Below are 13,258 nucleotides of genomic sequence, written 5' to 3' on the forward strand. Positions count from 1 at the left end.
AAAAGTGCTTATGCAGTGACGTCATGACCGGTCAAATAGTGTTTCAGATTCAAAGACCGGAGCCGGTCAAATAGCCACTGCCTTTATTTAAATAGCTAGTTTATGTGCCAACTGCTTCCAAAAAGATCCAAATATTGAAAACAAAGGGCCATAGGGCCAAACAACTTTTTTGGGGGCCAACTACCTCTAAAAAGGGCCAATCTGGCAAGCCTGCCTGGTAACCCTGATCAGATTCAGTTCAACAATCTGCATTCTGCACGCCAAGAATTATATAGTTCAGTGGCGGTGGCAGAGAGCAACACAACGTGTAGAAGAAAGGGGCAAATCCTCAAGCGGATTCTACAGCTTAGCCTGCATATCCATTGGTAGCCTATTGTATTGTTGTTCATCATTTGGAATGACTATTTCTAAACAAACTGAACTGAATCAGTGAAATCAGTAAATCCATGCTACTTTGTTGAATTTACAGAAGAAATAATAGCCTACTGCGCTCTCGCTTTCTTGGAAAATGTGGTTGATAGCATAAGACTTGTCCAAAATGAAATGTTCCTGAACCGAAGAAGATGTTTAAAAATAGCATCCAGAAGCGTTGACAGTGATTATCCAAGGTATACGTTTGTGTTCGAAATGATTTTTTTTTTAATTCAAAAAGATTTTAGGAATGAAAGGAGGCTTGCATACGGAAGGAAACTCCACGACGCCAAATTTTTTTTCAACTGCCTTGTTTAATTATGCTGTTTTGCATTCAACGATGGATCACTATCACTGAATTAGGTCACTGATTCAGTGATCCATGATTCAACCCAGCGTTTTGACATTTTGTTTGTCTATTTTTTTCAAGACAAACACTGCGTCATTTTTTCTCTAGTTTTTAGTTTTTGTATTTCAAGAGTGCTAGAGATGGCCTTTTTCATTGCAAATTTTCCTCTGAAAATGGCCCTGTAAAATCCTCTAGTTATTTTAGTTAAACTTCATAGCCGCTTGCATTGTTGTATAGTCAAAGATGGAGCCTTACAGATTGTGGAGTCAGTCTATTGTTTTTGATCCTAGTTCACAACATATGGTTTCGAAAAATTTTAGGAACCTTTACTAAAAAGTAGAAGCCCACGAGTGAATTTCGGAGGGAGGGGAAGAGTGCAAGGTGGTGCTCACACGGCCCTGTAGGGTGAACCTTTTTTTCGTTAAATATATTCAGAATGCGATAATTTTTGTTTGAAATACTGTAATAAATTGCCATCGATATTTAAACTTTCACAGAGAGGATCCATTTATACTTTAGGCCAATGGTCTCTAACCTGTGGGTCGCGACCCCAAGTGGAATCGCCTTAACTTTTCCTGAGGTCGCCACAACCCACCTTATTCAATTTGTTACCGTTTCAATTCATTACCGAAAAAAGACCGATACTTTTTTGTTCTAGTTCGCAACCTTTGCTTGTGTTTTGGAGTAGCCTAGGCTACAGCTGCTTCTCAGCTAGAAAGCTACGTATATTACACGTTGATTTTTGGTTGATTTTAGGTAGCATGGTATCTTAGGTAGAATTCAGGTGTTATTAAGGAGTCTTTGTACACCAACTAAAATTCACTTGTTTAAAAAACATTATTTTAGAGACATGTTTTCGCTATCATTCACTATGACTAGTGTGTAAATCTGATTCAAGAAGTTTCATCAGCGATTATTTTGTGAATAAAATTCTTGTAAAAATAACACGTGTTCCCCACGTATATTATACGTGTTCAACATCTTATGGTTATTTGACCAATTTTTAAGGTATATAAGGTGAAACCACACCCAAAAGAGGGCATACAAAACAGAAAAAAAATCTTTATCCGAGCAGAAGGATGTTTTACCAGAATTTTTTGTATGTTGATTACATGTTGTTTCCACGTGTATTACACGTTTACATCTGTTGAAAATTAGCACGTGTTTTCCACGTATATTAAACGTGTTAAAACTCTTTCGTTCATTTGGGGAATTTTTAATCTATGTTAAGTAAAACTAGGCTCCAAGGACGGCATACAAAACAAAAGGAATTATACACACAAGTAGAAAGGTGTCTACCCCGCTCTCCTGCATTTTCGTGATGTAGATTACGTGTTTTTTGTAGATGTCTATTACACGTTCTTATTACGTTATGTAAAAAGGAAACTTCGTGACTTTCATAGTCGCAAATTAAAGTGATCCTTTAACGATAGTTTTTAATGTAAGTTTAAGTGGTCTTGCTTATTGATATTAAACGATTAGCCTACAATTAAACAGTAAAAAAATGTCTGCTCCTAAAACTTATTGAGGATTACTTGTATTTGTAGAAGTTTCTTTGTAGAAGTGTATTTGTAGAAGTCTTTCACTACAGCCAGTTTACCAGATATGAAGTTTTGGATAAAAAAGAAACGCGGAAACATTGAATAACAATTATTTATTACAGGGTTGCCATATTGGCCAATTTATCGCCAAAATCCAGAAATCTGGCGATTTTTGAAGACGTTTAGCTTTAAATTAGTTCGATTTGGCACTTTTTTGGGGAATTTTGAGAACCGATTTGGTTAAATTAATTGCTTTTGGCGATTAATAAATATGTTAAAACGTGCTTAAATGTCTGGGAAATTGAAGGTGGAACTGCCTAGACTCCAGGCTCGATTAAAATAGACTCATCTGTTCCAGAGAGAGAGCGAGAAACATCTTGTTTTGTCTGTTGCGAAAAATAGTATACGGTTACAAATATAAACCGATACAAATATATTCAACAACAGACAAGAAAATGAATTTCCGTAGTTTTGTTTCGAAATCGAAAGTTTTTTTTTATCAGTTAAGGGACTGAGCATTCAACCAAAAGACATAAAATCATTGTAATGTGTAAATTTGGCGATTTTTCACTGCGTTTTTTTGATTTTGTGACAAAACTACAAAAGTTTAGCTACAGAATTATTTGGATCTGGCAACTCTGATTAGTTGGTTTAAGTCGCTTGTAATCAGGGTTACCAGGTTGGCTTTTTTCAAGCCAAATTTCTCAAATCTGGCTCTTTTTTAAGGCCTTTGGCTGGAAGATTTACGGTTTGGCTTTTTTTTTGTAATTTGGCTTCTTTTTGGCTTTTTTTAAGTTTGGTTTTTTAATCAGTAATAGCCTACATTTTTTTTTACTTTTTAGGTAGGCCACTGAACAAAGTGAACACATATCATAAATCTGCAATCTTTCCCGTTGCTAATTGTTGCTAATTCCGTAAAATCCTGACTAAATGTGAACATATGAACCCTAGGATGACTACTGACCAGCCTTGTTTGACGCTCGATTGTCTGGAAAGTAAAAAGCTAATGGTGGCAACCATGTTAGATGAAACAGCAGAACGTCAAGGAGACGAAGCGTCAAAGTAGATGCGTTTTTTGGCAATAAAGGTCTAGAACAGTTTTGCACCTCTAATTTAAAATAGCTTCTTCAGCTGTTGGGTGTAGATGAAGCAATACTTTCGAAGGATCCTGCTCATTGGACTGAATATGGTGCATTTATTTAAGCTTTACACATAGCAAAGGGCTTTTCAGCAGTCAATGACAGAGCAGAGAGAAGAGTTGCTGTAATCCAGGATTTTAACAAACTGTTAACTAAAGATGAGGCCCAACTTCAGTTTCTTGTGTAAGTTGTTACTGAATATATATAGGAAACTGTTTTCCAAATTGCGACAAGAACAATATTGTTGATAATATCGCTTCATGCAGTAGCCTACTCACCAGAATTGCATTTTGAAATGAATATCGTCACCAGTGTTCCTTCTAAGGTTCAAAAATTGAGAAAATGGTTTCGTGGTCACAAAAAAGATTGTGAAATCAAGATATGGACAGATTTCACAAGTCCTAATTTCTTGGAAGGTATATTATACTGATCGTCACATATTTTTTTAGAGCTAATGCTATCGTAGGCTATCGTACCCTTTGTGCTAAAATGTGTTTTTTCTAAATAACGGCTTTTCTACTTAAGATAGCTGCATTTAATGTTTACAAAGCAGATAGGAAACTATGTTTTCTGCATCTTTTGACACAAAACCGTACAGTATCTCTAGCTCAAGTGGTTTTTGAGATACGCAGATTTGGTATTTTGAGGGAGGGTACAGTAGCCTACATGAGAGGGGAAGGCCACCCCTAAATCAACTTCAAACTTAAAAAAAGTTTGGAGTTAATTTTTCTGACAATCTCACCATTTGAAAGGGTGTCCCAAGCAAAATTCAAAAACTCAATTTTAAGAGCCACCCTAATGTACAGTTGTACACGCAAAGTGAAATCATGCAAGACTCTACTGATGACTTTGAATCGTTTTTGTAATTTAAAAAAAAAATATGATTCATGATTTCATGCCGCACCAAATGTTTCCGCTTATATGTTGGGTGCACCTTGCAAGGGGAAGAGTGTAATTGCCCCTCTCCTAAATTGTAAGGTTATTTTAAATGTGTAGCAGTTTTTTGCTTTTTAGGACCTCAGCCAATATTTCACACTCTTTTTAAGAGTGCAATACTTCTTAGTTCAAGAATATTTTGAAGAGCCTTTTCTTAGCCAAACATATTTTTGTTCTGGCTATGCTCTCTGCATCCTACGAGGTAAAACGTGTTTTGTGCTGTTAATTCGTCCATTTAATAACACCAAGTATGTGATGATAACTTGTTTTTAGTACTTGATAGTCGTGCTTTGTTGGCTTTTTTTTGGCTTTTTTATTTTGGCTGGACTTTCAGTCAAGTTTGGCTTTTTTTTGCAATTTTGATCTGGCAACCCTGCTTGTAATAAGGATTATTGTAGATTCAAAAATCTTTCTGGTTTACAGCGTAGTTAGTAATTTGATTCACCTTAGTAGTATTGTAAAGCTCCATCTTAAATAAAATGTCGAATCTACGACGCTGGTGATCTGGAGATGTACCATAGATGTTTCCGAGTAATAATATGTTTTGTGTAAACTAACAGTTCAAAGTGGTGCTTGGGTTGTACTAAAATGTGTAGGCAGGACATGTCATGGTAGGGCATAACAACGAATGGCATGGTATGCCCTGCCTGCACATTTTAGTACAATTTACTCCAGAGTATAATGAGGCCATGCCTGCAAGAGGTCAATATCGACTAAAATCCTATATCAGTATGTCACCAGAATAGCTAGTGTACCTTGTACTGGTATATCATGTACCGTAGGGACTGTTTTAAGCCATTGCTAACAGACCAACATCTCAGTCAGTCTGGCCTCATCACATACTTGTGACACTTCCTACCCAGATTTTGCACCAAAAAGACCTCATACCATAATGTGGTTGCCAAAGAACCACACCTAAGGGACTTGCACCAAAATGTCTCAATTCTATGAGGCCAAGACGTAATCGATAGTTGAAAATTGTTGAAAAACTGTTTTTAATCTGTTTAATTTAGAAATATTTTTACTCTTGTAATGGATAATCGTAATGAAAAGTGTAGACTTTACCAAAGAAGGTGGATAGCAAACAAATGTGCATGTAAAGCCAAACGGCGATGTTTTGATGAACAGAAACAGCAGCACAGTGAGCACACAAATGAAATTCAAGGTATCAGTAACCAAAACCGTAATCGCTCAGTGTCATGAAATCGCAAAATACACAGTTGTTGAATTTACAAGGAAAATACTGTTCAAGTTGTACCAAGTCCATGGACATTTATAGAAAGGTGAGCACCATTAATATTAAGTTCATTGACGACATTGGTGAATTGTTTGAAAAATGATTTTATCCAGTTTGTGTCTTTGTTCAACAACATAGTAAAACCAATCCCACTTTTTTGACAGGTGTTGATCTAATAATCTTGTGCATTTTTAAGCCAGTAGGCTAAAGTATACCAAATTTGCTTAACCTGGTTTATAAATGGCATACTGCTATTCCTATTTACTTTGCAGACTACCGTACCAACTTAGGTCAATGTTATTGGCCACCATTTGGAGCAAGCAATCATGTTAAAAAATGCTCATTCGTGGATAAGGCGAAATGTACAATTGTACATTGTGTATATGCAATAGAGAGTCCTTGGTTATAATGGTAAGAAATGCTATATTTTTATATTGCTACAAATTTTATGTTTATTGCAAGAAGAGCGTTTTGTAGTCAATTTCTTTATAGCAAGTATTGATAACTTTTGCATGAAGTGAATTACACTGGTCTACAAAAAAGAATTTTTTTGGGAGTGGCTATTTCACCAGCTCCGGTCTTTTAATCTGAAACACTGTTGGACCGGTCATGACGTTTTTCTTTTTCTCATTTAAAGCAAAAGGCAAAAGGAGAAGAAAAAGTGCCTATGTAACATCTAAATTCGATTGTTTTATTGATCTGAGTCAGTGGTGCATGCGATCTTTCTCGGGCTGGTATCCTCAGCGTTGTGAGTTCTATACTACCCAGAAGCATTTAATTTTAAACTAAAATTGCCTGCTAAAAAACACTGCTTAAAAGTTAACTGAACATTGATGAAACCATTTTTTTAAAAGAAGTATTGTCACTTTTTACAGCCACCAAACTAACTTGTTGAGAGCAAAAATGTAATGCGTCATTCGGCAAACACCGGTCACAATGTCACATCCTCTTATGACGAACGGAAATTTACCCAAAGAAATTCTCAAATTCCAGCAAATTAAAAATATTAAAAAAAAGGGGGCGATCACTTTAAACCCGTATCAACGTTTAGTTAATTGGGGATCCGCGTAAAGCAGATACGAAAGCATCAATAAATATGAAAAAAATGGGAATACTATTATATTAACGACGACCTTTTAGAGTAGATGTTAATTCAAAAAGAAAATGAGAAAAAATACATTGCCTGGAAATTCAATGATCAAAAAAAGTATGACAAAGTCCAATTTTAAATTCTTCTGTTGCATATCACGATTTCGTGTATTGAACCCTCTTCAGTATCATACAACTTTATCAACAGCATAGTACAGTAAAATTTACAGCAGTTCACTTTAGATTAAAAAATGACTAAATTAAAAATACTCTAACTTTATTACTTACATATATTACAGCAACCTAACGATTTGAAAAGGCAAAAAAAAGCTACTCGAATTAAAAATTGACCACAAAGATGCAGCAACCTAACGATTGAGTCACTTCGGGTCAAAATTTAGTTTTAAAAAAAACAAAAAAATGCTTACGGGTAGTCGAACTCATACCCTCGTGAACACCAGCCTGAGAAGTATCGTACACGCCACTCGCTCAGTTAAACAAAATTGTTGAATTTAGAAGTTATATAGGAACTTTTTTCTTTTCCTCTCATCTTTTGCTTTGAAAGAGAAAAAGAAAAAAGAATACGTCATGACCGGTCAAATAGTGTTTCAGATTAAAAGACCGGAGCCGGTCAAATAGCCACTGCCATTTTTTTGCTCCATGAACTTTGAAAACTGATTTAGAGTAACTTTTGGGTGCTGAATTCCAATCTGACCTCAGATTTATCCTATCACGTCAGGTTTGTGAGATGTGATGACAACAAATTGTTACTTTTGTCAAAAGTGGAAGATTTGGCGTTGCGTTTACCACCAACATGTGCAGTGCTATAATGAAAGTTTAGTGTTAGACTGGCCAAAACAGCCTAAATAAGGTTACTGGAGCATTGACATTTGACATAGGCCTGCTTAAAGCTTTGTGGTTTCATGCAAAACATTGACGGGGGAGGGGGTCAGTTATACTTTTAGCCTCCCTTTTAGCTTGTTATTACTGCCTTGTTAATAATGTTGCTTAGAAAACAAGTTAGTATCAAAATTATAGTTGGTGGGTGTATTTCAGCTACTTATGCACCACATGGCCTGGATATAGCACAATCGTCGTCGTCATGTGAGCGTCTGGGGCCGAGGGTCTATCCTTTTACCACCCCAGATTCACGATGTTCCCGGACTACACTGGAAGGCTACCAGAGAGCAGCCAGTCTTTGGTTTCATCATCCATGACATGCAGACCTTCCACTTCGTTAAGTGGCTTGAAGATGGAGTAGCACAATGTGCATGTGCAATAAACGCAACGTCTATTCTACCACTTTTGACAAAAGTAATAATTTGCCGTTATCATATCTCACAAACCTGACGTGATAGGATAAATTTGAGGTAAGATTCGGATTCAGCACCCCAAAATTACTCTTAATCAGTTTTCAAAGTTCATAGAGCAAAAATCGTGTAGATCATTGTTATTGATAACTAGGGCCCGCAAAAGTCAATAAAGTCAGAATTTTTTAAGGACCTCGTCTGTACACGAATCAGAGAATAAAGTTGTTTTAAGCACCTTGGGGACTGTTTCTAACAAGTTTATAGGTCAAAATTGACAATAAAGTCAAAGTTTGTCAAATTATGGCTTTTGACAAACTTTTTTGTGTTTCTTGAGTGTAATTTTTGTCAAAATCCTCGTAGATGCACAGTCTTGTAAATCAGGAACTGCGACACAATTAAGCCATATGAACCCATAAAAGCAGAAAATATGTCACAATGCCTTTTTGGATCAACAGTAACTGTTATCACAAATTGTCCATTGTTTAAGTTATTCATTGTTACGTATTTAAATAGTTCTTATAAAACACGTCCTCTTCACAAACGTGGTCTTTTCGAAGATCAACAGTTTGGATTTTAGAAATAGCTTACTGATATTTTGTAATACAAAAATGCCCAAGCAAGCTAAATCGTCTTCTGCAAAAGTTAGTCAGATTTGGCGAGATTTTCCTGCTGAATTTAATGCAACTCCCGGGGGTGATTTAAGGTGAATTTTTGCGAGTATATAGTGAATTGAGATAAAACGTATTTTGTTGAAAGCGACAGGAAAAGTAAACGCTATTAAGCTGGATTGGAGCGACAACAAGCATTGCAATCAAGGCAACTTTTATTGAACAAGTTCCTTTTATTGAACACGTTTAGATCTGAAATCGACAAAATGTTATGTTTGGGTAACTGGTATCAATTCAAGGAAGAACTGTGGCCAGTGTGGCCTCTACAAATTTCGTTAGGTCAAAATAAAGTCAAAATTTGATAAAAATAAAGTTAAAACAAAAATTTTAGGTCAAAATAAAAATGGCCCTATTGATAACCTATATTATTTAGTTTAGCCTAAATGTTTATATTTCAGATAACTATAAAATTGCTTTAGCTATGTCGGAGAAAGAAGAATACACTTTGGACTTGAAAGAAGAGGATCAGATCATCAGAAAGCGTACAAAGAGAAGAGTAGAAGTCCTAAGTTCTTCTGATTGGGTAGGTTGATAATAAACAATTGTTAAAGTAGTTTAGAAAAATTTATTGATGAGATTATAAATTTAATGTATATAGTTCTATAATCTATATTTATGGATTTACAGTCACTAAACTAAGATATCAACAGTCTGTTCCCCCTATTAGGGTTCGTCAGTAAATACCTCCCGACGAACCCTCATAAGGGGAAACAGACTGATTGCGATCTAACTTTAGTGATTTTAAATCTATAAGTATTGTTCAAACCTGTCTTGTGTTATTACCCAAAAATTTTAAGCTACACAGTTCCATATATGTAGAGAGTGATCAACGTAGGTAGCACAGATGATACTGGCTGAGGGAGAGACTCTAAGAACAATTTCGTGACAGCACATGTACAGTACAATCTCACAGTACACCCATTGTTCGACCATATAACTGTGCTTAAGCATTAATTGGTTTTGCGTCTCTCCATCAGTGAGTCTCAACTGAACTGTGCTACCTAGTATCTACGTTGTATTTTATTTACCTCTATTATTAATCATGAAACCCCGTTTGACAACTGTTTTTTTTTTCTCGCTAAGACATTACGGTACAATGGTACATAGCCTCTATTATAAGCTAATTCCTTTCAATATACATTACATATGCCCTTCTGGGATTTTAGAAATCTCCGAAAAGGCTGTCTCCGAAATGGATTCTCCCAATAGTACCAGTCCGATTTTTTAATGCTAGGTACTACACAGAAAACATGTTTGTTGTAGTTGAAATTTACGGTAAACTTTTCATTTTTTGTTTAGATAGTGATGATGATGAAGAACATCAGACAAAGAAAGAGGCTTGCATTGAACACTTCATTTTCCTTACCGATACCGCCGCAATAGACATCAGCCACATTATATTCCCTTTGACAACAATTTCAAATCTGTAGAGTGCCAACCTTTAGCTGTTGACATCAATTGTGAGCGCTCCTTATTTTATGTTATATTGTTTGATTGAAATACAACTACTGCTAAATAGGTAGAGATGTATTGTACTCTTAATCAGTTTTGTACTCTAATGTACTCTTGTACTCTAATACACCAAAGTATATCAAATTTGTACTCTGATACACCAAAGTATATCAAATTCATTTATTCTTTCGGCATGGTACATCATAAACATACTTTGCCTAATGTTTTTAAAGATAAAAAGAAAGATTAATGAATACCTTTTCTTTTTCAGAATATTGGCTTACACTCAACAAAGACGGAAACTATCCGAACTTCTTGGTGCAAGCACAGACTTTTTTTTTAATTCCCAAAGGATCTACACAGGTAAGGATAACAACGTTTATCAGCGATTAAAGAGGCCATTTACGCCTATTTATTTATTTGAATAACGCATTGTTATCTTCCCGAGTACACTGTTCGCACTGTTCTTGTTTTTCAGAAACACAAGAAAAAAGAAAATCATGTCGGAACAGGACCAACTCTGAGCCGGACGAGGGAAGTGAGCCAATTTGCAGCAAGACCTGGTCCTGCTGACCTGACATTCCAACCTCGTGTAGACTGGCTCGTCTCTATGCCGACGACATTACCATCACGTCCTCACTCACAAACACTAATACTTGCGTAGTTTTCGCATTACAAATAAATGTTCTTTGATACCGGTATGTAGTTTTTGAAGTTGAATACGTAGATAGTTGCAGTTAACAAGGACGATCTATACTGCTATTGATAAAAATAATGGCACACAATACGCATAAGTTTTATAGATAACAAATACACATGTATTAAATTGTTGATTTCAGATACGCGGAAATTAGATAGAATGTGAGTGTAAAAACATGTAAAATCCACCACCAAATATACGTGTAATACACGTGAAATAGTGTCGACACATATACGTGTATTACATGTTAAAATTAACTATAATACACGACCCAAGATACGTAGATTCTACGTGTATTAGTGTTGTAAGATACGCGGAAATTGAGTAGAATGCGGGTGGAATCCACCACCAAATACACGTGGAAAACACGTGCATTAGTGTAGTCAGATACGCGGAAATTGAGTAGAATGCGGGCGTAAAACACGTGAAATCCACCACCAAATATACGTGGAAAACACGTGTATTAGTCTTGTCAGATACGCGGAAATTAGGTGGAATGCGGGTGTAAAACACGTAAAATCCACTACCAAATATACGTGGAAAACACGTGTATTAGTGTTGTCAGATACGCGGAAATTAGGTGGAATGCGGGTGTAAAACACGTAAAATCCACCACCAAATATACGTGAAATAGTGTCGACACATATGCGTGTATTATACGTTAAAATTAACGTATAATACACGACCCAAGGTACGTAGAATCTACGTGTAATACACGTGAAATTTCTAGCTGGGCTTCTACTTCAGCAAAAAAAATTAGGATAACAAGACAGTGGCAAAATCTCTGCATATTCAGAAATCTGCCAAATACTTGACAAGTTTTGACTTGACAAATCAAGAAAAAGAAGCTTTGACACATCCAAGGCCAGGAGAAAAACATTAAAAGCACTTAAGAAAAAATTACAAACCCAAGCAGAGGCAAAAAAAGGGTCTACTTATGATAAAGGAGGCTTTAAGGTGTTGAAAATGTTTATTGTTGTTTTTCGTAAAATGTGATTTTTGACCAAGTACCAAATTTTAATCCCAAATATCTCTTTCATTTATTTGCCAATCGCTTTCAAATTTTTAACACTATCAGACAGAGTAAACATGCAAAGCCTCTGGTCAAAGAATTTTGGAAATTTTGTCCATGATGCTGTCGGCACCCATTTGTTTCATGTCCGTGGATCAAAAATTTTTGAAAAAATGCAACAATTCGAATAACTTTTTATTTTTATAAAATATCTTCATTTCCTTCCATAGAACTTCAGTCTTGATACTTATAAACATTCTGTTAAAATATAATTCAAATCCAGTAAGTGGTATTAAAAATATTTGTGTTTAAAGTTTGTGTATTTTTCACCACTTGGTGGCGGTTTGGAGAAAAACGGCCACATTTTCAATTTTTTTGCTTTTTTTAAATTATTTCATCTTCAAGCATCATTTTTAAAACAAGAAATGGGTTGTATGTTGAGAAATCCACATTTTAGTTTGTGCAGTAATGATGCAGTAACCCTCCTATTGTCCACTTCAAAACAGAGTCAGCAATCCCGTTGTTCTAGATATCCCTGCCACAGACATATTTAAAATTTTGCTAGAGTTAGTGAAAAATTTAGTTTCATTTGTGTTATTGTAGTTACCGTAATTTTACACTTGTGTGTTTTGTTTAGTTATTTTGATTGTAGTAACAATGAATTCTGCTGCAGAATGGTAATTTCCATTCAAATTATTGAATTAATAATTTTGGTGGCGTGATGTAATCAATGCCGTCTGTTGTATATTATACGAATGTTGATTTTAAGCAACTAAAACAGTGTGGTTCTTATAGGGAGCTACTTGGCTCCGTAAGGAAAAATTTTTAACTGTAAGGGAGGAATAATCGTATTGAAAGGAATTGGGAAGAAAATAATAAATGCAAACCAAATGTAAATTATTCTAAAAAATTTATTGAAATGGTTAATTCATTTATTACTGAGCACATAGTTTTACATCAACGTCGAGTTTTTACAACACTTGATGATGTAATAGACATTACACCAGGGCTTCCCAAACTGGGGGTTGCGACCCCCCAAGGGGTCGCGTAACGAACTTCAGGGGTCGCCGAAAGTATAGCCTACCAATTTGCACAAGGTAGCCTACTGCATATTAACACTTCTGTGCGAGATGCTGTGATAGGTATTAACTTTATTAAGAATCGCGCACTCAATAGGCTTCCCGTATTTTTAAAAATTTATGAGTTGAAATGGAATCAGAGTTAAAACTCTTTTCCGCATCGTGAAGTGAGGTGGCTTTCAAAAGTCAAAGCTTTAAGATGGCTAGCCAATTAACGTTGAAAACCGAAATCGTGATTTTTCCAACAGAATAAAATTTAGTCTTGGTCCACCATTTTCGCATCTTGCTTTTGGAATTATGCCAAATGTCAGTTTGCTTGAAAAGCTGAACGAATT

At 35.6% G+C, this 13,258-nt stretch overlaps 1 long non-coding RNA gene across 3 annotated transcripts; it reads left to right on the forward strand.

Moving 5' to 3' along the window:
• Positions 1-5,457: 5,457 nt before the first annotated feature.
• Positions 5,458-10,779, forward strand: LOC145777767 (uncharacterized). Of its 3 annotated transcripts, none has more exons than XR_014290357.1 (6): positions 5,458-5,659; positions 5,886-6,024; positions 9,079-9,203; positions 9,980-10,140; positions 10,404-10,495; positions 10,611-10,779. It is a non-coding gene; the product is annotated as an uncharacterized LOC145777767 (long non-coding RNA). The 3 variants fall into 3 exon arrangements; XR_014290355.1 differs by having other exon boundaries at positions 9,100-9,203; XR_014290356.1 differs by lacking the exon at positions 5,458-5,659 and having other exon boundaries at positions 5,757-6,024; positions 9,100-9,203.
• Positions 10,780-13,258: the final 2,479 nt, after the last annotated feature.

This window comes from Aplidium turbinatum, chromosome 9 (genome assembly GCF_918807975.1).
Source record: "Aplidium turbinatum chromosome 9, kaAplTurb1.1, whole genome shotgun sequence".
Lineage (NCBI taxonomy): Eukaryota > Metazoa > Chordata > Ascidiacea > Aplousobranchia > Polyclinidae > Aplidium > Aplidium turbinatum.